The 25555-nt window shown below is 39.6% G+C and overlaps 1 protein-coding gene and 1 long non-coding RNA gene across 7 annotated transcripts in view; one reads left to right on the plus strand and one right to left on the minus strand.

The window, feature by feature from the left end:
• Positions 1-7907, minus strand: part of EYA4 (EYA transcriptional coactivator and phosphatase 4) — a 150649-nt gene extending 142742 nt beyond the window's left edge. For 5 of the 6 annotated variants that reach the window (XR_001921368.1, XR_001921367.1, XR_001921369.1 and 2 more), the window contains exon 1: positions 5882-6035. The gene's annotated coding sequence lies outside the window, so the exon portion shown is untranslated. Of the gene's footprint in view, positions 1-5881; positions 6036-7711 lie in introns of those variants that run through there. The other variant, XR_001921366.1, reaches the window with a different exon arrangement.
• Positions 7908-14547: 6640 nt separating this feature from the next.
• Positions 14548-15747, plus strand: LOC108640662. Its single transcript, XR_001921347.1, has 3 exons — positions 14548-14612; positions 14788-14872; positions 15661-15747. It is a non-coding gene; the product is annotated as an uncharacterized LOC108640662 (long non-coding RNA).
• The last annotated feature ends 9808 nt before the right edge of the window (positions 15748-25555 follow it).

Here is a 25555-nt window from a genome sequence, read left to right on the forward strand (position 1 = left end):
TATCTGCAAATTATTTGCAGTTACTTCAATTTTAGTTAAAAATCCCAACATCAATAGAACCTTTTGACTGAAGATCAAGGGATCATTTTTGTAGACAATGTTTTTGTTCTGAAAAATTCCACCTATCCTGCAGACTTGACCCTGTACTTCAGTTAACAGAGGTGGCAGATTAGGTAACAGAGACTGTGCAGCTATTTCTGCAGCACCGCTGCCAGGCTCAGCAGCATGGGTGCTGCCACTCATTCCGACCTTTGCCTCCTTGCCAGCACAGCTGTTTGTGAACCACAGCAAGGAACAGATCCAACTTGAACGAGTGGCCAGCAGAGGCGGGTTAAGGGGCTGCTTTAGAAGCACTGCCACCAAATGTGAAACCACAGATTCACACTCTTCTGTCCTCTGCCACACAAACCAGATGGAAGTAGAACTTGAGATATGGTTAGTCACACATAAGATTACTACTATTGACACTTATGTGAACCAATACTCCTGGAAATGAGGTAAAAACAGAGCAAAATGTTGGACCTCTTCCTACCGACCTTACAATCAAACTGTTGCAGACTTTGTCCTGATGTGACAGCATCTCTGAAGCTGCTATTCTAATCCCGGACTTCATTCATTGCAGATCTAAGCAAGACCTCAAAAAGCTGGACAATTTCACAACTACCAGGGAACAAACCCTTCCACTTCATTTGTTTTATGACACAAATTTGACTACTTACCTAGCCCTTGGAGAAATTAGACTATCCTTTAAACAGAAAATTGGAAAACAAGCTGAATCATAGCTAACTAGCTATCAGAAATTACTATGAAACACATCATCTGGCCATTTTAGCTTAAAGACCTCCTATTGCAGATGACTCCCAGACATACTGCTGAACAGTGAGCTCAGGACTTGGTGCTTTGAACGCAAAAATTGCTTCCCTGAACAGGCAATCAACTGAATAAAATTAATATGAACATTACACCAGCTCTTTCTGCCATGACAGATTACAATAAACATAAAAATAGGTGGCTGAGTGGAAAAGTACTTTAATCTTTCCATTTGGAAAACCCACCACAGTCCCAAATCTTGCCTTGGGGTAACAGGAAGTTTTATTTTCAAGACCCTTTCCCAGAATATAATTATTGCATTTCTGAAACCTCTATACTATTCAGCCCTATTGGTTCCCAGCTCCCCAGTCCTCTGTGTTAAGACCAGAACAGAAATGTTAGGTTGAGTCTTGAGTTGTGCTGCTAGAACTTGGCAGAGGAAATGTGCATAATCTCCCTGGGGGGTGCCTGGTTTTGTGTAATCATATCTATGCTGGGACACTCAGAAGAGCTGGAAGAAAAACCTCACATATAGCATGATGTCAGGATGCTTAAACTGAAGTGTACAGAGGTTGGTTTAGCTGCTCTCTCTTGGGAGTAAGGTGAACTTCATTTTCTGTGATGTTCTGGAAACATACTACAGTAAATAAAAAGGAACATCTAGGTGGGATTTAATATGGTAAATGGACTTCATGCCTTTCATTGAATATGCTCAGCCTTCACCAAATGCCTCTGAATAAGCACAACTGGAGTATTTACTTCCATGGGCAACAAAGTTGCCTGAAGAGAATTAAAAGAATACAATTAACAATATTTCTAACTGCATAATTTTCAGGAATACAATTACTGTAAAAGGCATCTCTCCGGTCATTTATAAAATGCTACCAAAAAAAAAATATTCTAATGCAGGAGTATGAAAATATGCTAAAATGGAAGAAAATAAAAATATATTTTGGACATTTATACTTATTGCTCCTTTGTTTTTTTTCCCTAAGCATTGCAGGATCACTTCCCTGTGCATGTGATCTCTCACATATAATGTATATTGCAATTCCCCATAAAAAAATCAGACTGCACTAAGAATAGAGGACTAGATACTCATCTGGCATGTGAGACCACTCCAGTAATTTCAGCATTCCTACTCCAATTTGCAACAGCTAAGGATCTGGCACAAAACATCAAGTTAAGTTTCCAATTACCTCAAGCATCAGCATTGATTTCAGTAGTTATATACACATAGTCATAGAGGAGAATTATTTGAAAAATTGCAAATTCTCTATTATTTTTTACTTTTGTGGTCTAAATCAGACCCTTCACGGTTTAATGTAGATTTTTGTGGTTTAATGATATATGTTTCAAGAGTAGACTAGTTACTTGCTGCATCTACCCAATTAAAAAAAGAAAGGTAGCAGTAATTTTTTACACTGCTGAGAATGTCAGCTTATACTGAGTCACATCACAAAAGTAACTAATGTTGCCAAAAAATATAGTGTCTATTAACTTAAACGCATAACTAAAAAGTTATCACCTATACAAAATCAGTCTTCTCTATGTGAATATTTTGTAGGTTGTCTTGGGAGGTCTTTTTTCCAATTTGCTGCTCCAAATTAGTTAAATTGTATAGACCTGCCACAATATGAGACAACCGTAAAGACACAGTATTCAGTCAGCCCAGAGAGACTGAGTTCTGAGACAGCACATAAATTACATCCAGCTGAACTGCCCTCCACAGCCCCACAATATTACTCGCTACACTACTTCTACAGAGGGCAGCTCAATGAAAAATCACTGAAATAGTATTTATTTATTTAATTAATTCTAGGAAAAGGACACAGATCTCCAAAGGAATTTAGGCACAGAAAACCTTCAAACTCCTCTTTTTTGAATCTATGGTAATTGCAGTCTAACTCAAAGTTTAGTGTCTTGTACCTAAGCCTGATAGCTTAAGACCAAATAAGTCTCACTAGTGTATGGACCTCCACAGTTCTGAAGATAATCACTGGTCATTATAATCTTCCCTTGGAGAAGTGGGGAAATTTCAGACATGGAGAAATTTTAAACAAATTGAAACTAATATGCTTAAACTTTAATATTCTTCAGACAACCATTTGCATTTGACATTTTGCTCAAAAGTCTGATAACTAGTCTACATACAATCCTGTGACTGAGACGGCCCAGTCAATCATTTCAACATAGGATATATGATCATCCAAGTAATTTTCACTGTTTAACATTACAGCAAAAAGGGAGCCAGGTATTCATTACATTTCTCAGGTTTAGAGACAAAAAGAAGAAACTTTAACATAGTTTTTGCCAAGGTACTGTATTACAGGCATCCCAAAAGCAATCTTTCTAGCAGCATTACAAACTAAAATGTGGACTAAAAATGTGAGGTTTATTGCCTGTTAAAATAAATTTTATTATTTACTTGATATATAAGCACTCTCCTTATCTGAGCTTTTGCACTGCAAAGCGCATCCAAGTTCCTTTAACCAATTCTAATTTAATGACAGATTTAATAACACAGAAGCGTGGACTTGGCCAAAGAAAATTATTTCATAAAAAAAATCTGATGTTTATACAGTAGCATCTAAAATGTCACCTATCACATAAAAGTAAAGCAGAATTTTTTTAATGCATATTATAAACCCTAGGGCTTTGATAGGTAAAATATCTACTGACTTTAAAAGACCATAAAGATAATTTATTTTTAATAACCATTTTTATTTAATTTTTAAAAGAGCAGCAGTAGAACCATGCCCTGAAATCTCAGGGGTGATTAAAGGGCCATGCTAAAGCTGAAAGGTTTCGAATATCAAACTATACTATTATGTCAGGGTCAGCAAGATCAATTAGCGCTTTCCAATGACAGAAAAAGGTTAAGTTGAACACACATTTGCGCAATATCTAAATCCAAAAAAGAAAAATCCCACATATTAAGTTTACTTATAAACCTTTCGATCAATGACCGAATATCAAAACTCTTCTTCCACTTGCATACCATAAATACCATTTTTTTTACAAAAAATATCAGATAGACCGCAGATACATTAGACAGCAGAAATACTACTGGATTGTCAAGTACAAAGAAAAAGCAAAGACATCTGAGTGTTTCTGCTACCAGACTCAGTTTAGCACTGAACTTCCAAAAAGCTTTAAAAATACTTGATCAACTTGACAGATGTCTGTTAGTCTGATGCCCTTGTGTATGCATTCCTCCTGCAAACCCTCACAGTACAAAAAATGAATGATAGGGAGCAAATAAACCTATTCCTATGTTCAACTAAAAAACAAATAGCAAACTACCATACAATAAACCCACACCCACCCCTCAAATTAAAAATACTAATCTGTAAATTAACTCATCTTAAATCTGGAAAATACAAGTGCAATTAAAAGCCATCCAGAAGCACGCACGCCAGGAAGCAAGGGAACTTACATTTCAGTTCTTAGTATCACAAGAACACTCACTGGAAATACAGGCATGTTAGAAGTTAATTCAACACCTGTTAATACAAATGTTGCCGTCGTAAACATAGCTTGAACAAAGTACCTGGTTATGATATCAAATAAAGCAAACATAAAATCACAATAAAAATGCAGGAGATTAACAAAAACTACGGACAAAAGAACACTATGTTGAAAGCAGTGATTTAGATTGGCAATGCATTATTTTGAGTAAAAGCAAAGCAAGATTACCTTTCTTCAATGATGTATTTCAAAACGTCTCTTTTTATTTAAGCCCACTTCTCTATTTCTTCAAGGAGTGATTTGAAATATTTACTACCGGACAGTACCTAATTTTAGGTTTTAAGTGCTTTAACAGCTCTATGAAATATGATCAGCAGCTGCAATATAGAAGTATGCTGAATAAACTCTCCTTATAAAAAGGCAGACCTGTTTTACCCTGAGTTCATAAACTCCCTACTTTCAAGAAGGAAAAAGATAACAGAGAAAAAAAATAATAGCTGCGTCCTAGAACACTTGACAGAAATTCTAGGAATTTCCTTCTTTCTGTATTAACTTTTGTACTTAAAAGGAAAAAGCAGTTTAAATTTTAAAACTGAAGGATTGCACAGAACATCATGCAATGCCACCAGTACATCAAGGAAACAGACTGGTACCTTTCCCACACCAAATGCCAGTGTTTAACATTAATTCTAGGACTGGAAGGCAAAAGTTGCATAAAGTTTAAAGTGTTAAACTGTAACGCTTGCATCAGATGCTAAAAATATGCCACAGGATACTATCTATAGCTGTATTTCTAGTTACCTTGTTTGAAATATTTTAACTGGAAACTGCAATTAGCTGGAAAACCACCGTTGTCCTACTCATTACATTACTTGTTTAGAATTTATTTATTCCATTGGCATTATCCATACAGAATAAGTTTCTATTGGAAAGTGTTGTGAAGCCATTAATAAATACAAATCCAGCAAGAGTAACTGTCAACCAAATTTATTAGCAGTACAATCATATACACGTAACAATTAATAACAGCATACAAATTATCTGAACAAAGATACATAAAAGATCAGCCAACAAACTCTTCTTTCATTTCTGTTAGATTTGATTGAAGAACATCTGGTAACATAAACACCAGAACTTTCAAAAGAAAGCAAGAAGAGCTGTTTCGGTCATAGCTCAGCTAATGTTAGATGTCAAATATAGAGGAAGAATCACAGGGAAGTCAGCGAAATGTCAGTCTGTATTTCCACTTTACTCATAGTATGATACATACTGCAGATATGCAAGCGTTTGTTATTTAGCAGCATTTTCAGAAATACAAGGAGGAAAAGTCAAACCCACAGCAATTTACGAAAGTTTTCTTTTCAGCATTACGGAAATGAAACAAAGATATAGCTTGAGCTTTAATAGAAAGGGCATGCTTCAAACAACAAACTCCGAGGTCAGACCAAAAAATATATTTACCATACAGGGGAGATGCCTGCTTTGTATAATTCACTCTAAATCTAAACTGTTGATTAGTTTATCTTCGATACAGTTTCTAGTCTACGCATGTGAAACACGTAAAACAAAACCCAGAAAACCGTAAATACTGTTTCCTTACTGTTCTAGCATGACTTCACGCTTAAACTCGAACCGGCCAAGGCGCTCCCTTGTCTCGTACAGCTTGTCTCCCAGGATTTTTCTAAGTACTAGCTATTTCACACCGCCACGCGCGACTTCAGCGTGTCCCTCCGTGTGCTCGGCTGCAATCCCTGCCCGCGGGTCCCGGGCCGGCAGCACCGCGCCCGCTTGGCTCCGAGCGGCGGTTTCATAAATGTAAATGAAACTTTAGATGCCAACTACCGATTGGCAGCAGCGCTGCCGTGGAATCCCGCTCTCCCTTCTCGGAGGAAGGCGCCGCGGGGCTGCTACCCCGCGGGTGGGTGCCGGGCGCAGTCCCGGGGCACCCCTGCGCCCGGGAACGGCGCGGAGCCCCCGCGGCTCGAGGAGAACCGCAGCCGAAGCCGTGTGAAACCCAGCTGACGGTTCTCGACGGGTATCTGATTTTGGAAGTGTCTGTAGTGACAGCAGAAGGAAATTAATGGCTATGAGCCCACTGGGTTTGAACACGGAGAATCCTGTTACCTCCTCGCGGATCAAGTATGCGCGCACACCCGCAAACACACAAGGCTTCCCCACGTGGAAACGCTTTCTGACCAAACACAGGACCCCGCATCGCCGGTGGGAAGGGCAGCGGGACCCCCGCGCCGGGGCTTCCCCGGGGCCCACTCCTCCGGTGCAGCGGGGAACCGGCGGCGGGGGGCGGGGGCGGTGGGAGACCCGAAAAAACGCACCGTTTTGTCCTTTAAAACACACGAAAAACAAGGCCGGGGCGGGGGGAGGGAAGGGCGCTAGGAGACCCATCCTCAGGGAAAGGAACAAACGCTACAGGAAGAGGAAAAAACAACAGGCAGACTGCACTGTCCCGCCTCCCCTCCGGACACTGGGAAAAAGTGGCCTGCCAGAGCCGGCCCGCGGCGCCGCTCGCCGGAGGCACGCACCGCGGAGGCAGCCCTTGCCCCATCGGGCCGCACCCAGAAGGCAGGCGGGCGCAGTGGCACCGCCCGATACGCCTCGCCGGCAGCAGGGGCAGCGCGGGGCCGAGGCGGGCGCAGAAACCGACGGCTCCCTCTGCCGCCGCCGCCTTGTGCCTGCGGCTCCCGGCCAGGCTGTCTCGCCCCGCGCTGCCCCAGACCCTGGCTAGCCAGGAACGGGAGTTTCGGGAAGGGGCTCGCTACCCATCCCTAGCGGTGTTTTCAATGTCGGCTCTGGACGGAGGGGGTCCCCGCCAACGCAGAAATGTTGTTTCCTCCCAGCCTCCGGTCAAGCCGCCGGCCGGCCGGCCTTCGCAGGCCGACCTGCCCCCGCCTCCCCCGGCGGGCCGGCAAGCCCCAGCTGCTCCCGAGGCGCAGCCCAGGCCGCCCCCGTTTCCGGGGCGTTCACGGGGGTGGGCGGAGGGGCAAAGCCGGGGAAAATGCGACGGCGCCGTGACGGCTGCGGCTGTCTTCGGGCTTAGCCCGGCAGCGCCGGTAACAGCTAGCCGAAAAAAGGTGAGGTTAAAAGCGCGGGGATTGTCACCTGGAGAGAGGCAGAAAATCCGGCTGGGCGTGGAAAAATTCACCGCGTTCGCACCGGAGACCAGTCTGGTTTTTTTGCAACTAAACTCGCTTGGGGCCGGGGGCGAAAGCTCGTCTCTACCCCTCCGTTGTTCCTTCCCACCACGTTGTTTTACAGTAACTTTGTTGTTGTTGTCATCGGACCAACACGAAAAGAATGCTAAATAAACGCTAAATACTAGCACATGCACATGCGACAGGGAACCAGTTTCCTCCACCTCCGAGCAGAAGAGGTGGGAGGGAGACGCGGGGACGGCGAAGTCAGAGACACTCACCTTCTCGCTGCCGGGATATGCCGCTACCTTTATTTTAGGGCCGCTCCTTATGTATTTATTCTCGTACCTTCTCCGAGCCGAGGCTCCCCTTTTGCACTGTTCCTCTGGCAAAACCAGAACATCCCCTCTACAAGTTCCCCCCCCCTCCGTTTTCTTCACACACAAATAAAGCGCAACTCGGAGCAAAACGGGAGGGGAAATTGGGGGGGAGGGAGGGGGAGGTGGCGGAGGAGGCTGGTACGGGAGAAGCCAAACACTCCTCGCACTTCAGCGAGTGCAACTAGTTGCCTCTCACGCACAGGAACGTAGAAAGTTTCTCTGGCAAGGGACGGGACTTTCCTAAGAAAAGGTAACCCCCTCTCGCTCTCCCGCCCAGAAAGGCCGTCTCGGGAGCGCGGAGGTTAGGGGCGAGAACCGCGGGAGCCAGCGCAGTCAGGGACGCGCGGGACGCGCGGCTTCGCACTTGTGCCAGGAGCTGCCGCCGGGGCTGCGCCCTGTTCCGGCCCCTACCTCGGCCCGGCAGCCCGGCTGTCCCATTGCCCACCCGCCGCCGCCCCGCTCAGCCCTACTAAGCCCCGCTCAGCACGCCTGCGCTGCCGCTGCCCCCGGCCCCGGCACACCGCGGCGGGCATGGACCGCCGGCTTACCCGGTCACCAGACAACTCCGAAGTGTCCCTCCCGGCCTTCCCGGCCTCGCAGCCCAGGGCCTGGACCTTTCGCCTTTGCTACTCCCTGACATCTGCAGTGAATAGTGATGGGAGCAAAGGAGAGGGCCCTGAAGGGTCACGGGTTGACTAATGCCAGTCCACTCGAGTACAGGTAGTGAAGCCTGCACTTGACTTTTTCCATTTGTTTCTTCTACAAGAAACCAATACTATAAAGCAATCCTGAGTTTTTGGAAGGACTATGAGTGTACGAATGATCAAGTGCTACACAACAGGAGTGGTTGGTGTACCCTTTTACAGGATGCATTTGTCTGCTTGTTCTCAAGCTGGCCAGTGTGGATGGAGGCAAAGTCCTTTCCTGCTCTGAAAGTGAACACTCTTTTCTGCAGAAAATTCAGCAGCTCCATATGGTCCTTTTTGCTACTTAGTGTGGGGAAGCGGAAGAAAACCTATAATTGCTTAGTCACATTTCATGCTCTTACCCTTCACCTTGTTTTATTTCCTAAGTATTATTTCACTGCGTGGATTGAGTGGCTCTTGTCCAACCAGCTGCATCACCCTCTTTTTGTCAAGTTAACTTCACTCTCCAAAGGGTGTAAGTCAAAAATTTAAAAGAGGAGGCAAAGTTAGGCCCTATATTCGGAGAGAGATGTGAGAGAAAACTCTTGGTTTTCAGAAGTACTGAACGTCAGAAGCTTTTGAGGTCAGCAAGTCACCTGAAATGAGGGGGGGAAAAGTATGGATTTGTGAAGATTCTTTCCTACCTGCCTTCTCTTTCCTTACGTTGCATTTGGTGGTACTATTTAAAGCATAACTTAAGCTGTTTGCCTTTGAATTTCATAATTTGCATTCAATGAATTGTAGTAACATGGTCATCTCTTTCCTAAATAATTTCAGGCTTAAGACAAGTAAATCTTCATGAAAACAAGTCTATAAAAACCTTGTATTTGCTGTCTTGGATAACAGCAAGATAACAGACTTATCAGAAAGATAACAGACTCAGAAAACACTTTTGACCTACAAAAATACAACCAGAAAATCTTTTAAACTAAAAAAGCTTCCAAAAGCCAACCTTTTAATTGTCATAGTGTGGGACAAGCCAGAAATACGTAACTGGAAAGGGAGAAAACTCAGATTTGTGGGAGTAATTGTAATTGACAACCCTGCCACAGACTAGGTTGTGACTAATGCCAGCATGCATCTTGCTAACAGGCTCCTTCAGCAGGGAAACATGCTAACAACTCCTTCCTTTCTAGAGGACTTTTGTGAATGGCAGCGCAGTGGTCTAACCTGAGGTACTCAAACACGGTAATAATGAAGGTCTTTTGAAGTCTGGTTTCTTTCCACTTCAATGAAGCAAATTCCTTTAAGGGGAATAGTCCCCTAGTAACATCGGTTGTTTTAATAGACATATCACTTTAAAGCAAGCTCTTAAACATCTGTTGCACTCTCTCTTAAAATGTAAGGTACAGCTGACTTGAAAGATTGCATGTATCTTTGCTTAGTGTAACTTGCTTCAAATTGAGGAGAGATGAGAGGGTTGCACTGTTGTTACATGGTATGGTCCCAAGACAAGTCTCCCAGTAAGGGGCCTGGTCTTGATGTCGTTGGATCACGTTGCTATTTTGGTATTCATTTTGGTGAGAGTGAGCAGGGTCGTACCAAATGTAATGAGTGTTTGGTCTCGGTCAAAAGGGACTGAGGGGAGTCCTACAGAAACGGATCTCCTAACCAAACAATTTTTCATAGTGATTTGTTGTAAATGTGACCTTCACGGGTAGGAATTAAATGATGATTTTGTTAAATCAGTGTCTTTGGGCTGAAGTAAATTCCAGTGAGCTCAGTGGAAGTGATTTCAGAAGGCCAAAATGTAGTACAATACACTGGTTCAAATAAATTGACTCTGTGTGACCATGGAAAAGGTCATGCTAGAAATAGTCCTAGGAGAGCCCAAGGAAGGTCTGTAGGGCCCACTTTTACACCAGAATAGAAGAATAATACCTTATCCATTTAAAGCAACAGGGGAATGTAAGTAGGCAAGATGTAATTATCTAGATTGGTGCTTGGCCAGGCACTCCAAAACTACCAAAACCAGGCACTACCAAAAACTACCAGGGTGTTTAATGTCCACAAGTGCTTGGTATCCTTGGTTTTATCTCTTAAATAAAGACAGCACTTGTGATCATATCGTTTATGCTGGTTCAATACTGAGTCAGCAGAAGAACGTCACCTTGCACAAATACCCATTCACACAGTAACTTGGAATTTCCTTGGAGGTCTTCCATGCAAATATTATAGACCCAACCCTATTTACCTTGGGAAATGTAGTGAGATTACAGCCATAAGTAGTATGGCTCCAGAGAATCATGTTTGCATATGTTGCTAAAAACAATATGGACTTTGAAATATTTATAAGTCATTTTTAAATTAAAGCAATATTTTTTTACATTGTATCTCAGTAACAACAAGGTTGTGTTGTTGTTTAAACGAAGGGATTATACTTGGTTATTCTGAGAAAAACTAATGACAGACAGTCGCTATTTTGGCAATGTATCATGATTATGATTTATTGAAGTGCCTACCATATGCTGCATCCATTTAGGTACCTGTCGCAATTTTGTTTTACAAAAGCAGAGCTTTGAAATATGGCTTCTTATTTTCAGGTTCAAGTATGAAATCCAAAAGCCTGTTAATTAGGCAAAGTGTGTTGATCTATATACTTCAGGTAATTATTGGTGCTTCATGGCTTTATAGTCATAAAAAGAAAGAATGAATGGGGGTTCTTTTGCCTTGGTTATCAGATTTCAGGTTTAAAAAGAAGGTGACACACCCTTTTCAGTAATTCGACATGCAGGGTTCAGCTGTGGGTTCAAAAACAGGTTACAACTGGCTAGTCATTGTGCTCTTGAAATGCCAACTGTGCCTTTAAGTATGTTATATAACTTTTTTTTGGTTTCAGTTTTCAAGTATGGCATCATTTCAGTGTTATTTGGATTTCCATATATTTTTTAATCCAAACAAATCTGACCTCAATCATAAGGTTCCATGGCTCCAAATAGCTGAGCTTTTCTAATATTTTATTTTGAGTGCCTATGTTCAATACTTCATCACATAGATATGTGCTGCAGACTGTGCCAAATACTGTGCCAGGGATGTCCTCAATTATCTTCAGTGCTTACCAGGAGAGGGCTCTGTTCTGCATACCATACACAGAAAAAAGTCCTACTGAAATTAGTGTGGGTTTTGATTCTAAAGCTTGCTTGAAATGAAGCTGGCTAAGTGCAAATGAAAACCTACATTATTTCAGCTGCCTGTGCAGGCGGAATGAGGTGTGCTTGATAATCTTAATTTGTATCCTGCTATTACACCAGGATCTTTTTTTCCTTCCTGGGAGAGACCCAGTCTGCATCCTGCAAGGTACCTTTCTGTCATGTTTCGTGTAGGTTTCATGAGGTTTCATTTAAGTAATCTACAGAGCTGACCCAGAAAATATATTGGGCCATATATTTTTGTTTAATGAACCATGTTTTCCTCGATCATTGTGGGATACAAAAACTATGTCTGCACTGATCAGGGACATAGATCTAGCACACAGATCTGTTAACTTACTTCTTGGTGTGGTTTTGCTCTCATCAGTTAGTGTTCGCATAAAAAATGCCCTGGTGGAGTTCGAGGTGTGGTATGGGTCAGGGACAATTCCTGGTGCTTTGACTAGTCCAGGCATTCATCCTATGCTGGAGAATGAGACAGTTGATAATGAGAATTTTGGCCTTCCAGAAACGCTGCTCTGACAGATGGCCTCAGGTCAGAGAGCAATCTTCAGATAATTTCCTAGTGCAGATGTAGCCTGAAAGTCACTCTTAGTCCTGTTCCAGAGACAACATTAGGTCAGGTTGTTGGGGAGGTAAGAGAACTGTCAGGGCTGGCATTACCTCACCTCCAGAGCCTCTGGCACTGGGGGAGAACTGAGGGTGTGCCCCACACCCATCTATGTTTATTTTGGCTGTAGAATTTTGTTTCAGATTTCATTTCATCATAAATAAAATAAAGAGTAATCCATGGATGATTTATAAAAATGTGAATATTTTAATCTGTTTCATTAAACATTAGTGCTGCTGCTTAATGTAATTCCCTTGAATTTGCTTTTTAATCAGTTTCATGTTAGATGTAGTTTCCTCAGTTTTTGATTACTTCTAGGAATTTCCACCATATTTTAAAACTTCTCTCTGGTTATTTTTTCCATTTACAACATTCTTCAATGGAATAACTCTGATATGGCTACCATGCTATTTTTAAAGATCTATTTAAAGCATCCTCAAAACCTGTAAGACATAAAACCCAGCATTTTGAAAATGGTTTTTGGTTACGTATATAGGTAGCATAAACCAAAGACATCATTTACTGTCATTAATCAGAAATGATCTGTGTAAGTGAGTAGTTGTGTTTGTTATTCAATTATCAGCATGTTGAGGTTTCCAGTGAAACCAATAGTAAACCATTCATCAGTGTCATTGTCAGGAGAATTGGGCTTGTTATGCAATAAACTGAAATACAGATTCACACCAAGAACTTACTACACTGTAACATCATATTGTTGCTGTATTGCATTATAGTATAATAATATGTAGTCAGTAAAGAATTATTTGCCATAAGTTTTTTCACATCTTTTATAGAAGTAAAAATGACATTGCCAAATGACACTACAAATTATTACCATTACCATATATTACCATTACACTAAAAATAACTCTGTTACTTCCGAAGCATAATTGAATTCAGTTCTCCAGTAGTACAAGATTAAATGAATTTCAGGTAATTTCACTCATTTATTTGCAGGTGGTGTGCAATAGAGGAAGGAAACAGAAAAACTATAAAACGAAAAGCAGAGATTAAAAAAAATTATGCCAAAGAGTATTTGCAGAAAACCTGTTTTATTTCAAAGTACAAGTTCCTTTCGCCTGTTGAAATGTTTGGTTCAAAGACTAGACATTTCTGAACATGTACTTTATAGCTTCAGTATAATCTATAAGTATATGTAGATATAAGCTGTCAGTTTATTTGCTGCATTGTCATAATGGTAGTAAGCAGAAAACCAGGCATAGTATTTAGGAATAATCATCCTTCCTTTTCAGAAAGTATTGCAGTGTTGTCTTGTGTTGGGGTACTCCTGACCACACTCTTCAGGTGTTGGTTTTTGTGAGGACCTCATCCTGAATCTCAGAGATATCAATTAGAAATAAATGATTAGGTTATTTTAAGGACATTTAAACAGCAGTTGTAGAGGTCTGTTTTGTACATGACTTAGTTAATCCTGAGGTTACACTCCTTATTAAATCATTCTTTATGCATTTCAATATTAAGATGTCCAGCAAGAGGCTTGTTCCATTCTGATTGTGAAATAATAAGCATACTCTGAAAGAATCACTTAAGTTCATGGCTTCTGCATTCTTCCAATGAGTCTAGTATTTTATGTAATATATTAGTAGTTATTAATGTAGTTATTATATTTATATTTGGTTACTTATTAAAATTTACTCATAATTTATACATTCTGCTTGGAGGTCTTACTGCACTTTGTAAAAGCAGAGGTAGGCATGGTCTCTGCCCCAGGGATCTCACCAGCTAGTCCCATGTAAACCACACAAAAGAAGTAACTAAAAAAATTTCCTCTGGCATGGTAATCCACTGGTTGAAGTCAATGGAAAGAAGCACTTCTATTTTAGTATTAACTGGAACATGTCTTGCTGCATATCTGTAGATTTTGTGGTGACATTATTACTGTAGTTACACTGGACTGCATAAACGACGGAACAGTCTTTCAGCAGAGAAGTAATGGATTGTTTGATGTACTTTCTGAAACCACCAGCTCCACATTATAAGCAAGGTAAGAATATACTAATATGAAACTAAATAAGTTCATATAACCTTGTTTCAGCTAACATAACAACATTGATATGTTAAGAGTTGTGGGAGCTACCTGAGCAGCAGTCAGCCGATTTTCCTACATCAGACAAATGGAGATTATGTGCCTTCTCAGTTTCATTTTTGGGGTAGAAGAACTTGTCAAACAGATTGCTATGTGTGATTGAGTACTGATGCAATGGTACATGCACATCTTTCTCTCCATTAGTTTGCAGTTAGGCAATAGCTGTCCTGGGACAGGAAAAGGAAGCTTTTGCCAACAGTCTCCAAAGCAGTCCCAAGTAGTGTAAAACAGAAGGCAGAAGTTCATCAAGGTAAATATGCTTTCTTGAACCTTTATCCTTCCTCACTCCTCCCATTATATTCTTCTTTTTCTAGTAACAAATATTTTGCATTTTTTCAAACAATTAAAACCAAATGGTGTAGGTTTTGCCAAAGCTCCTAAGTTGTTCTGAGACCTACAAGTGGCTATTTTGGTTCTGGTTTCAGAACATCTTTGCTATTGCAGTAAAAAAGAGAGTAGAGGAGATGGACACAAAAGATGTGGACCACTGATGATGAGAAAGCAACTAAGGTAAATCTCTACTCCTTGCCCTATAGCACACCACTTCATCTTCATCAAAAAATGTACAAAGTACTCTTCCTCCTCCCCTTTTGCATTAGTTGACTACACTTGTGACTGGCTGTGAATGTGAGTGCTTTATTAGCATTTGAATAATCTGTACTGCTGTGCAAATGAGACTGAAGATTGAACTTCATGGACAAATAAAAAAAAAATATTCTGAAAGGTGACAGCCTGTGTTTCATTTTCCCTTCTCCATATCCTGTTCTGGCAAAACTTTTCTCCACTTCTGACTTAATAAAAGCATATACACATTCTGAGATTTTTTTTTAAATACACATTTTTATTATTCACACTTTTGAAGCTCAGAGAGGGACCAATTTAGAGGGCCTAAATTCTGGGGAGAGTTTTGTTCTGGAAGCAATTATTTTTATTGAGAACTATTGATGAGGTGATTACCTAAAAATTCAGTGGCAGGAAATTGAAGAGGAGGCAATTTCTGAGTTTTGAAAGATCATCAATAACAAGTGAAAACAAGTCAGGTTTCTCCATGGATTGTTTACACAAGAGAGAGTAGTTGTTGATAAATGAACTTCAGATTGGGTATTAGAGGTACATAGTGTGCAAAGTGTAATAACAGTTTTACTGCTCAGAGCTTGTGAAGACTGCATAATTTATAGGCAATTTACTCAAGCATTGCACACAATTAGTAAAATCCTTATAGCAGTCCTCCTCATCCTGCATCCTGTTAATAATATTTTTTTAACGTGTATTCATTTGCTTTTTGTTTTTGAAAACAGGCGGCAACTTTTAAAATAATTTCACTCTATAATGGAAGGAGTTTAACATTACCTACGTGGGGATGGGAAATAATAAATAAATATTTTCATAGGTAATATAAACCACAGTTATGATGCTCAGATGTATGGTGTCATGGCTTTGCTCTAACAGTGTAGTAGTTAAGACATGGAATTACCATAGTTGGCAGCAAGAGGAGATGCTGTTTCAGTTGTGTAAATATGCTGTTAGTTGTGAAAAGTCAGAGATTAATTGACTTTGATGAATTGATAAGGAGGAGGGTGACCAGTGCTGGAGCCCTTTCCTCGTTCTACCAGGTTCCAGATGATGTGGCAGAGAGGTTTTCCTGCATTCCTTCCTGGTACCTTCACTTCTGAAGATGAATGGTAATGGCGTCGATGTCAAAGAGCCAGGAGAAGAGCAAGAATGCTCTTGTATCAGATTTGCCTTCACCTATTTGAAAGTTTAAAAACCATTTTGTCATGGTTAAAGACTTTCAGGAGGAAAAGATTAACAGAGGGCAAGTGAAGTAGTAAGATTACTCAGGTATTCAGGAACCTTCTTGCTTGTCTTGTTTGGTATTGTGCATACTGCTGTGAATCAATCATAATGTGAAACAGGATTTCTAGTAGTGAGAAGTACTGCTGAAGTAACTAATACTTTCTTTAAAAAAGTATTTATTACAAAAAGGTGTTTGTTTCAGCAATTATTCTCAAGTGGAACAATCTGGAAAAATAAAGCAATACGGCCCTGACATACCTGCTAGCTCTCTATGGAGGAGGTAGATTTTCTCCATCAGAAAAAAGAAGTTTCTCAGTCTCTATAGGTAGAAATGTGGTGGCATTTTTTCCCTACTGTCACTAATATTTGGGTGAAAATTAGAGTAAGGAAAAGTAATCTGTGTAATTTTAATTCTGAGAAGTACTTGGCAATTAAAATTCTTACAGATTTTAATGATGAAGAAACAGGCCTAAAGAACAAAGTTAAAAGAGATCTTGTGTAGGAGAGAGTTCTTGGTCTGAATTGTACTGAAGTTCTGTAGTAGTTGCAGCCTGTATTATTATCTGCGAGAAATGCCCATGGAAGGAGGAATTACAGTCTTGTAGCAGCTGAATTTGGTGAAATTTATAATGCTGAGATAACAAGGTGTTGACATTGGCCCATATCTTTTCCTCTTGTGATTGCTTTCTGTTTGAAGTGATTCAGTATATATTATATTTGTATTGCAAATATCACACTTGTAGTTTGTACACAAATGCTTGAGAGATTTATTGTCCTTATTATATTTAATTCTCTAAATTATATATGTATTTCAGTTAAATTAGAATTTCATGTCATTTTAGCAAGATTAATAGATAACTTAGTAATACTTCACATTTAATAGTTTCCTTAGGATTAAGGCACCATTCTTTATGCCCTAATTTAGTCTCTTGGGAACTGCCAGTTCATTTTCTGTTGTGTTTCTCTGGATTTTTTTCATTTTAGTTTTGGCATCTTCCACTCACATTGTAAAATAATTCCATTAGTATTGTCAGAATGCAGAAATTGTGTCTTATTAAAAGAGTACTTAACAGCTTTTTGATATTTCCCTGGCAATTATACACCCGTGACGTAAATGTACGTCTTGTAATATGCATAAATATTTCTAGCACTATTTTATAGAAAACAAGGAAATAAAGCATGAATTATTATTTTCAGGAAACTACAAAATCTGAGTTTGGAGAAATCCAGAGCTTTGATTACCCAGGTACCTCATATTATAAGGCTGTAAACAAATCCTCTGTCTACAGAAGAGGCAGGTGGTGAATGTTGTGAGCAAGACTTCTTCCACCTCCACAGGAATCCTAAGCTAGTATTCTCCCTGGTGTTTGGGTAAGTTGTATATACTAAGTATATGAGAAAACACACATGTCAAAAGTCAAGAGAAGAGGACGAAGAAAACCACAAATATGTAAAAAATAAACTTTCAGATATCAACAGTTTTAGTGGCTGTTTCATTCTATATATGTGTTTTTTATAGTTATGCTAAAATTACTGAAAGAGGAGGGTAAGTTTGCGGCATGGGAAGTCTTAATTTAAAAAAACTTTCTATCAGCTGTAGTACTGGCTTCATGACCTTAGGGTGGTTATCATCTGACAGTGTTGTTCTGGAAGCCAGAAACTGATGACTACCCTCGAGTTCCATCTCACATGCCCTGTGGTAGCTGGGGTTGGGGACCCTATGGGAAGAGTACATTGCTGTCACTCAACAGTGGTCTTTCTGGCTAATTAAAGAGGAGCACTGATGAGCTCTGGAAAGAGTCCTGACAGCCCCCATTAAATAGAACAATTTGACATATTACATGAGTCTTGTGGAAAAACTTTTAAAGAAAGAAAAATCAAAGGTGGGCAAGTCAAGTCTGCACAAGGTTAATGGGATGATCCCACAGAGGCAGCTGAAGTGATGCTAAATATGGTGCTGTCTTTCCCTAGCTTCCATATCAAAGCTTTCATATGTACCACAGAGACTTATACAACTGAAATGAACACTGCTGTGGGCTAACAATAGAGACTTCCAGATTTATTCTTGCTTTGGGAAATAAAATATGTGTCAGTCCAGGGTGGGGCTCTGTTATATTGGGTGTTACATGACCATGTAATGAAAATGAAAGAACCTTCCTGCAGAACTTCAGATTTAAGGGTGTGCGAAAGCAAACGTAGTAGAATAATTAAAATACTTCCAAGGGTGAAACAATTCCTCAGGACAGATAAATGGAACAGAAACCATGCCTCCTGTCAAACCCTGTGGTGCATCCTGCACCCTAAATATGAGACATATAATAAGTAGGAATTTTCATTCTCAAATTATTAGGCTATTTTTTTCTAATTTTCAGAGTTAGAGAATAAACTGTGTCTCCCCTCTTCCCAAATGCAGAATTATCTTCGGTTTTGTATTACCTATTGAAGTGTCAGAGACTTCTAGGCTTCCTTCCTGTTACAGTTGCCATTAACTATTAGCCTGAACACATTCGACAAGGCTGCACTTAGTGTAGAAAAAAACCACGGACTGTTTGTGATATTAGCAAAGCAGCTCTGTCAAAATAAATGAACTATCATCATGTTAGGAAGCAAAGTGAATAGAGAGAGTCATGTACGTTTTTGCTACAAGTAGTGACTGTAGCCTTGTAAATATGTATTAACTAATTTAAAAAATCACAAGGATAAAAAAGTAGTAATTTACGTAGATGAACAAGCCAGCACTACATGGCTTGAGCCACATGCTGTATACTTAAATGTTTTCAGCAGAAAGGGAGATCTATCATAGGAACAACCTGTCTCTCTAAACATTGAAGTAAGGGAAACACCACAAATAGTGAAATGCCTTTTCCTTATTCTTCTTGCATACCTTCTTTGATCTACTTACCTTTTTTGAGTTGGAGTGAAGACTAATGGCACAACTCATAAAATGAGAAACTGTCCATATCTAGCAGATAAACTGGATAAAAGTTCATGAAACACAAAACTTAGGGCACTTGGCTTCATTCATCTTGTATTTCTGCTCGAATGATAGAGGAATGAGGGTAGAGGATTGAACAAAAAATGGAAGTAAAAAAATTCTGCCCTGGGTTAATTTATGACTAGGATTTGTTTGTTTGTAGTTTTTCAAAGCACTACTAATTTCCCCAAGAAGCTCAAATGGTCAAGATGGCTTGTATAATAGAATCATAGAATATGCTGAGTTGGAAGGGGCTGATCATGATCATCGAGTCCAACTCCAGGCCCGGTGCAGGACACCCCAAGAATCACACCATGTGCCTGAGAGCATTGTCCAAATGCTTCTTGACTTCAGACAGGCTTGGTGCTGTATAGTCAATAGTGCACAAGAGACTTAGAGAGCTGGTGAGAGCTGGCTCTTCAGCCTGTGACAAGGTACCTATTTTCCTTAGCTGACTGGAAGATTGTCTTCAGCATGATTTAAACTCACGCTTCTGGAATGACAGCAAAATAACTTTTCCACTCTGCTTTTCGAAATAGATGCTTCTACTAAAAATCTGGAGTCTTTAGTTACATAGTCCCTATCTCCCCATTATTGCTGTTACCACGTTATTTTATTTTCTCTGATATGGATGTTTCTGATTATAAATGAATCTTGTAAACCAGTTATCCTAGTTCTTAAAATCTACATTGTGCTGAGAAAGGCTATATTTGGTTCCTATGTGCAAGATGTTTAATATTTTTTATGTCTTCTAATACTTTCATTGAAGCTGAGCTTTTTCCCCATTAAAATTGCTTTAAACAGACTCATTAAAAATCCTTTTAAAACCAACAACACATAATTTTTAATGTGGAAAAACTCTTGAAAACATAGAGTTCTAATTGTTGGTTTAATCTAATTTTTCCTGTGGTAAATTAATAATTTGTAATTTTATGAACACTGAAGGTCCTGAGTGTCTTTCAACCTTCATGAAAGTCTTAATTTTGTTTTTATAAAATATAGAAAAGTTGTTTTACTCCTAGGACTGTGTAGCTTTTTGTTTTCTTTCTCTTTCCATTTACACAACATATTTGTTTATTTTGCCCTTCAACACAAAAAGCTGTTTAATTTCCATCCATGCACTGAAAAGTCTAACTGGAAAAGATTTTATAAATTCTTGCATTTAACTTTCTTTTTTTTTCCTTTTAATTTAAAGTCAGAGATTTTAAAAAAATAGAAACAGTAAACTCACCATGAATTGTTTAAATATGAATGAACCCTATTTTTCTCACATTTTGCTTATATGTGAAAAGTGTACACCAACTTTAAACAACTGAGAACTCAAAAGCGCTGCTTGCTCACTGTCGATAGTGTAAAGACCTGTAAATATGTACAAGTTTGAAGTCCACAAAGAACTGTGAAAGCCTACAGAGCATACACTAGCCAAAGTCTTCTGTTTAACTGCCTCTGGTATTGTTTTTATGTTTATAAATTCACTATTAACTTAATGTTTTGCCACTATTTCTCAGAAAAGCAGATTAAACATCCAAGGCACATGCAGGACAAAGGAGGTGATCCGAGACAGCTAGCACAGCTTCAGTATGGACAAATCATCCCTGTCCATGGGGGTGGGGGTTGGAACTAGACGGTCTTGAAGGTCCCTTCCAACTCAAACCATTCTGTGATTGTTTGAAACTAAAGACAAAACATTTGCTTGATAAAGAAAAAAAAATGAAGGCAGGTTCTTTATAGTAATACTTGAATGCACAGTATACCTTATGCTGCAGCTCCTGAAGTGCTTTGATATTAAACTCTTTCTTAATCACTTCTACAACGAAGAAGAGAGTGGTCCTTCTATTAGCTTCATTATAAATATCAACAAAAAATGCATGGGACTAAAAGTATGACTGTTCCGAGAACTTTTCTTATATAACTTTCTTCACCCATTAAGTAATCTGGTAAAAATGTTGCATAAGCAGTGCCCTCAGAGTGTTCAGTTGTCCTTAAATTAGAGCACTTTCATCTCATATCACAGAGATCCTTACACTAGAACCTGAAACACTTTCTGTCCCCAGCAACCACCATCACCAGGCCCCAAGATTCAGGAGGAGTATTTCTAGTAAAAGGTTCAGCAAAATCAGGAAGTCTGAAAGGCCTGATAGGTTTTCTGGAGCGAGGTACATAGCTACTGCCCTGATAACCATACCGAGATGGCCAGTCATCTTTTGCCAGCTGTTTGGAGAAGAGGGTACTCAGGACCTATGAAGTGATAGAGAACTATATGTTTGGAAAATGAGCAAATGCTGATCAGTAAGGCAACCCTGATCTTCTACCAAAACTCAGGCCAGATAGTTCTATAACTTTAGCTACATTAGCTCTTTTCCTATGAACAGTCTCCTAGATTTCAGTGGATTTCCTTAGACTGTCTTATAGAAGCAAAGCAGAATCTGGCACAGGAGAGAATTTCTTTTGAATCTCCACTTTATTCGTAAATCCTTTTCTTCTTGGAGTATGTAATACAATAGGACAACATTTATATTAAGGGAAGCTTTGTGCCATGATGGAACTGTGAAAACAGACTTCAAAGGCATATCATTAATATTGAAAAGGTTCACCACTGATGTACTACTCTTCTCTCTAATAAGCAAGTCTGAAACTGCTCTGAGTTGTGAAGGAAGATAGATTCCAGATTAGAAGAAACCATTGAAACCATGAAGACAAGTACTAGAGAGGATGTTTAGCGATTTCATTTGTATGTGCTTGTGGAAGCAGAATAGGATGTCTAGCACCAAAGGGAATCTTAGATACATTTCAGAGAACACTTATTTTTAAAATTCTCCTAATACTGGTGAAGCCTGAGTTTATGGAAGAAAGTAATACCTTAAATACTGATTTTTTTTTTCCCCACTGCATATGATCCATAATACTTAAAAAATTAAACAATCAAAGCAAGAACCACTTACCAACAATTGTCTGAGAAAAAGAATTAGAGTAACATAGCAGCTCTGAAAAAAGAAAACCCTACCAGAAACACATAAATTACGTGAATAGTGAAATCAAAGATAAGTGCAACTGAAGATAGAACTGTAGCAAAACACCTGCATGAATCATTTCTGTGGTCTAGGTTTGTTTCTGTAGGACACAAAGAGGTTACATTCACACAGATCTTAGCATAAATGTTGTGCTCTCCAAAGAAGCGCAGAATTGCTGTACCTGTGTTTTTTGCATAACGCTGAACTGAGGAGTTTCATCCTCTTTTCTGGGTGATGTGTTTGTAATCTAAAGAGTAAGAGACAACTCAAAGTCCATCATTATTGTGAGCTATCTTAAGTACACTTCCATAGCAGGAGGAGTGGAGGCAGACCACTTACAAACACAACACGCAGATGAGAGGGTGAAACAGCTCAGTTTTGTCGTCTTAAAGGTGATCTCATCTTTGAGAAGGATCTCCTTAACAAAAAGAACCTTCACTTTGCCTGACATAGAAGTGTACTTGAGATAGCCCACAAAAACTACTAGTTTTGTAAGAAGGACAAATGGTAAAAGTGTGTAACAGCTTAACCTAAGATCTCCACTGAGACAACTGTGAGTTTTGCCATTCGCATTCAAGGAAAAAGTATTTAATACAGGGCTGAAAAAATACAAGGGTATAAAAAGCTTTAACCGTAAATAAAGTATTGTAACATGCAAATATCTTAACATTCATGAACACCAAAACTACTAAATCATAGCATATGTTTGTTATGTTGCACAGAAATCCACTATATATATAAAAATCTACTCTCCATATAAAATTTGGCTTAAACACACTGCTATATAAACAAACCTATTAATGTAATATGTTTGCTACAAGTTTATATACTATGATCGGTAGGCAAGTGACAGAAGAATGGAACTAATAAAAATGTGCCAGTTAACTTCTTTTCACCTCCTACTTTTTTTAGATTTTACCTATATTTTATCTGCTTTCAGAGCAGTACTGCAAATACTTTCCTGTGTGAGCAGTTGCAAATTATCAGGGTTTGTAGGTTAAGATGCTTTGGCAGAGAACTGTAGGCAGGGAGTAGGCTTAGCTTTGGATCCCATGAGCTAGCTATACCATGCAGGCTGCTGTCTCAGCATATATCATAAGCTCTGATGGCTTCCTCTTTCTTCCACAGATCTGCCTATCCAGTTCTGTAACATTTGCTACTCTAGTGTAAGTGCATCAAATAAGCATGAATGGTACTAGCCTGTAAATTTATTAATCACATTACAGAGAAAAAATCAGAAAGATGGGGTTTTAAAAACAAAATAACCATGAAGTGCCTACCATCTATTAGACAGACTCACGTGATGAACATTCTACTGTATTTCAATACCATGTTACATCTCGAAAACAATCACACAAATAGGAAACCCTGTTAAAATATTTTCCCACCACACAACCCTCCAGCCGGAGACCATGTCAGACAATGGTTTCACTTTTTTAGTAATGATATTCTAAGCAGTCTCATTGTTCTAAACTGGTCCCACAGATATCTAATTTTTAGTCAGATAACAGACATTATTATACCATATTGGAATTTTTAACCAGAAAATTTCCCTCCAACTCTACAGACTTAAGGGCGCTATGCCACCATATGTGGTTTCTTGCATTTTTCTGACTACTGTTTTCTAGAACTAAATAAACTTTGTCACACCAGGCATATCCATGACATATTTCTACTGCCTGAGGGCATTTATGGACAAGAAATAAGCAGTCTGTTTTAAGTCATCAGAAAGTGAGTCTAATGAATAGGCTTAAAGCCTCATCTATTTACTAGTGTTTTATTATTTGTTAAAATGACTCATGGTTAGTGCTATTCTCACCACTGTACTTAGCTAATGGCCTATCAACATTTCCATTAGGAACTCTTATGAAGAAGTCAGTGGCTTAGCTATGAAAATTTACAATAAGTGTGCAGACCTAAAATACTAGTTCCCAGATGTGGTTTGAATATTTTTATTAGATTTTTAATATGAATGCATGTATATGAATGCTAGTGAGGAATGTTAATGGTCTTATTTAAACCAGATAGGTATTGTAAAAGTTTCAGCTCCCTATGCCTTAGCTGGTGCACCTCGAGCTTCACAGGCAACCTGTATTATTTCAATTGGCGTGTTCTTTTTAACAGTGAGATGCCTTGAAACAAAAACTGGGGTTCTGCTATCTCCTTGAAACTTGGGCCTAAGTATGCTCCCAACATTCATGAACACTGTGATGGGCCAATTCAGACAGCACTGCCAAATTTGCAGCCCTTGAGGACTTCCTGATGTTTGTTAGTCTTATTCCAGTGTCATGCGGTGTGCAATATGAGCTGCTTCTTGCTGAGTGCAAACTCCAAAGTGGCGTCATGAGCCCTCTGGGGAACACAGACATCATCCGTTTTATTAAGGACCTGGCTGGAACCCATCACACATTCTGCCCACTTCTTATTTAAGAAGAAATATCTATGTGCTCTTTCTTTCCCTCTGTCTTTAAAAATTAAGCACTGTAATCAGTTCTGAATACTTTTTTCCAACTACCAAAACCAGTGCTTGTCAGGAAACTTCTTCAACTTTTATAGGAGCAGAAATATTTAGGAAAATAATGAACAGCAGCCCCAGTGGTCTAGTCTGATTAGAGTGCTATACAGGCATATTACAGCACATGCATCACAAAGCAGAGGCAGCTGACGCTAACAGGAGTAGAAGAGTAAAATCCCTCTGATGTTCCTTCCCCAGGTTAATCTACATCTGCTGAACTTTCAGTATGAATGAATGGTTTTGAAAATACAGGTTTTCATGAAGCTGCTGGGAAAGCAGCTGTCCTAGGGATACTGTGATTTTCTCACCAGACATACCCACCTCTCCCCAGACATGCCCTGACACAATCCAAGCATGAGTTACCATAGGTCAGTTACCATAGGTAACCACTACTCAGTTACCCAGCTGAGTAGTGCTGGGCAATGGCTGAACAATGCTTAGGACCGGGCTCTCCCCCTGCTCTGTTGGATGTAGCTGCTGATCTCCAGCTAGGTACATAATTACTTGTACAGTCAAAATCTCTTCTCCCAAGTAACAAGTGAAAGGAGAAGAAACATCCACAAGTTGTGTTAGGAGAGGTTTAGGTTGGTTATTAGGAAAAATTTCTTCACCAAAAGGGTTGTCAAGCACTGGAACAGGCTGCCCAGGGAAGTGGTTGAGTTTCCCTCTCTGGAAGTGTTTAAAATATGTGGTACTTAGGGACATGGTTTAGTGGTAGGCTTGGCAGTACTGAGTTAGTGGTTGATCTAGAAGATCTCAGAGGTCTTTTCCAACTTTAATTATTCTATGATTCTATGGCAACCTATCTTAGATATCAACCTATCTTAAATATCAACTATCTTAGATAGGGGGTTATACCTGGGGGCACTAAATATCCCACAGTCAGCCCCCAGGTG

This window comes from Manacus vitellinus, unplaced genomic scaffold (assembly GCF_001715985.3).
Source record: "Manacus vitellinus isolate BGI_N305 unplaced genomic scaffold, ASM171598v3 scaffold_4_pilon, whole genome shotgun sequence".
Lineage (NCBI taxonomy): Eukaryota > Metazoa > Chordata > Aves > Passeriformes > Pipridae > Manacus > Manacus vitellinus.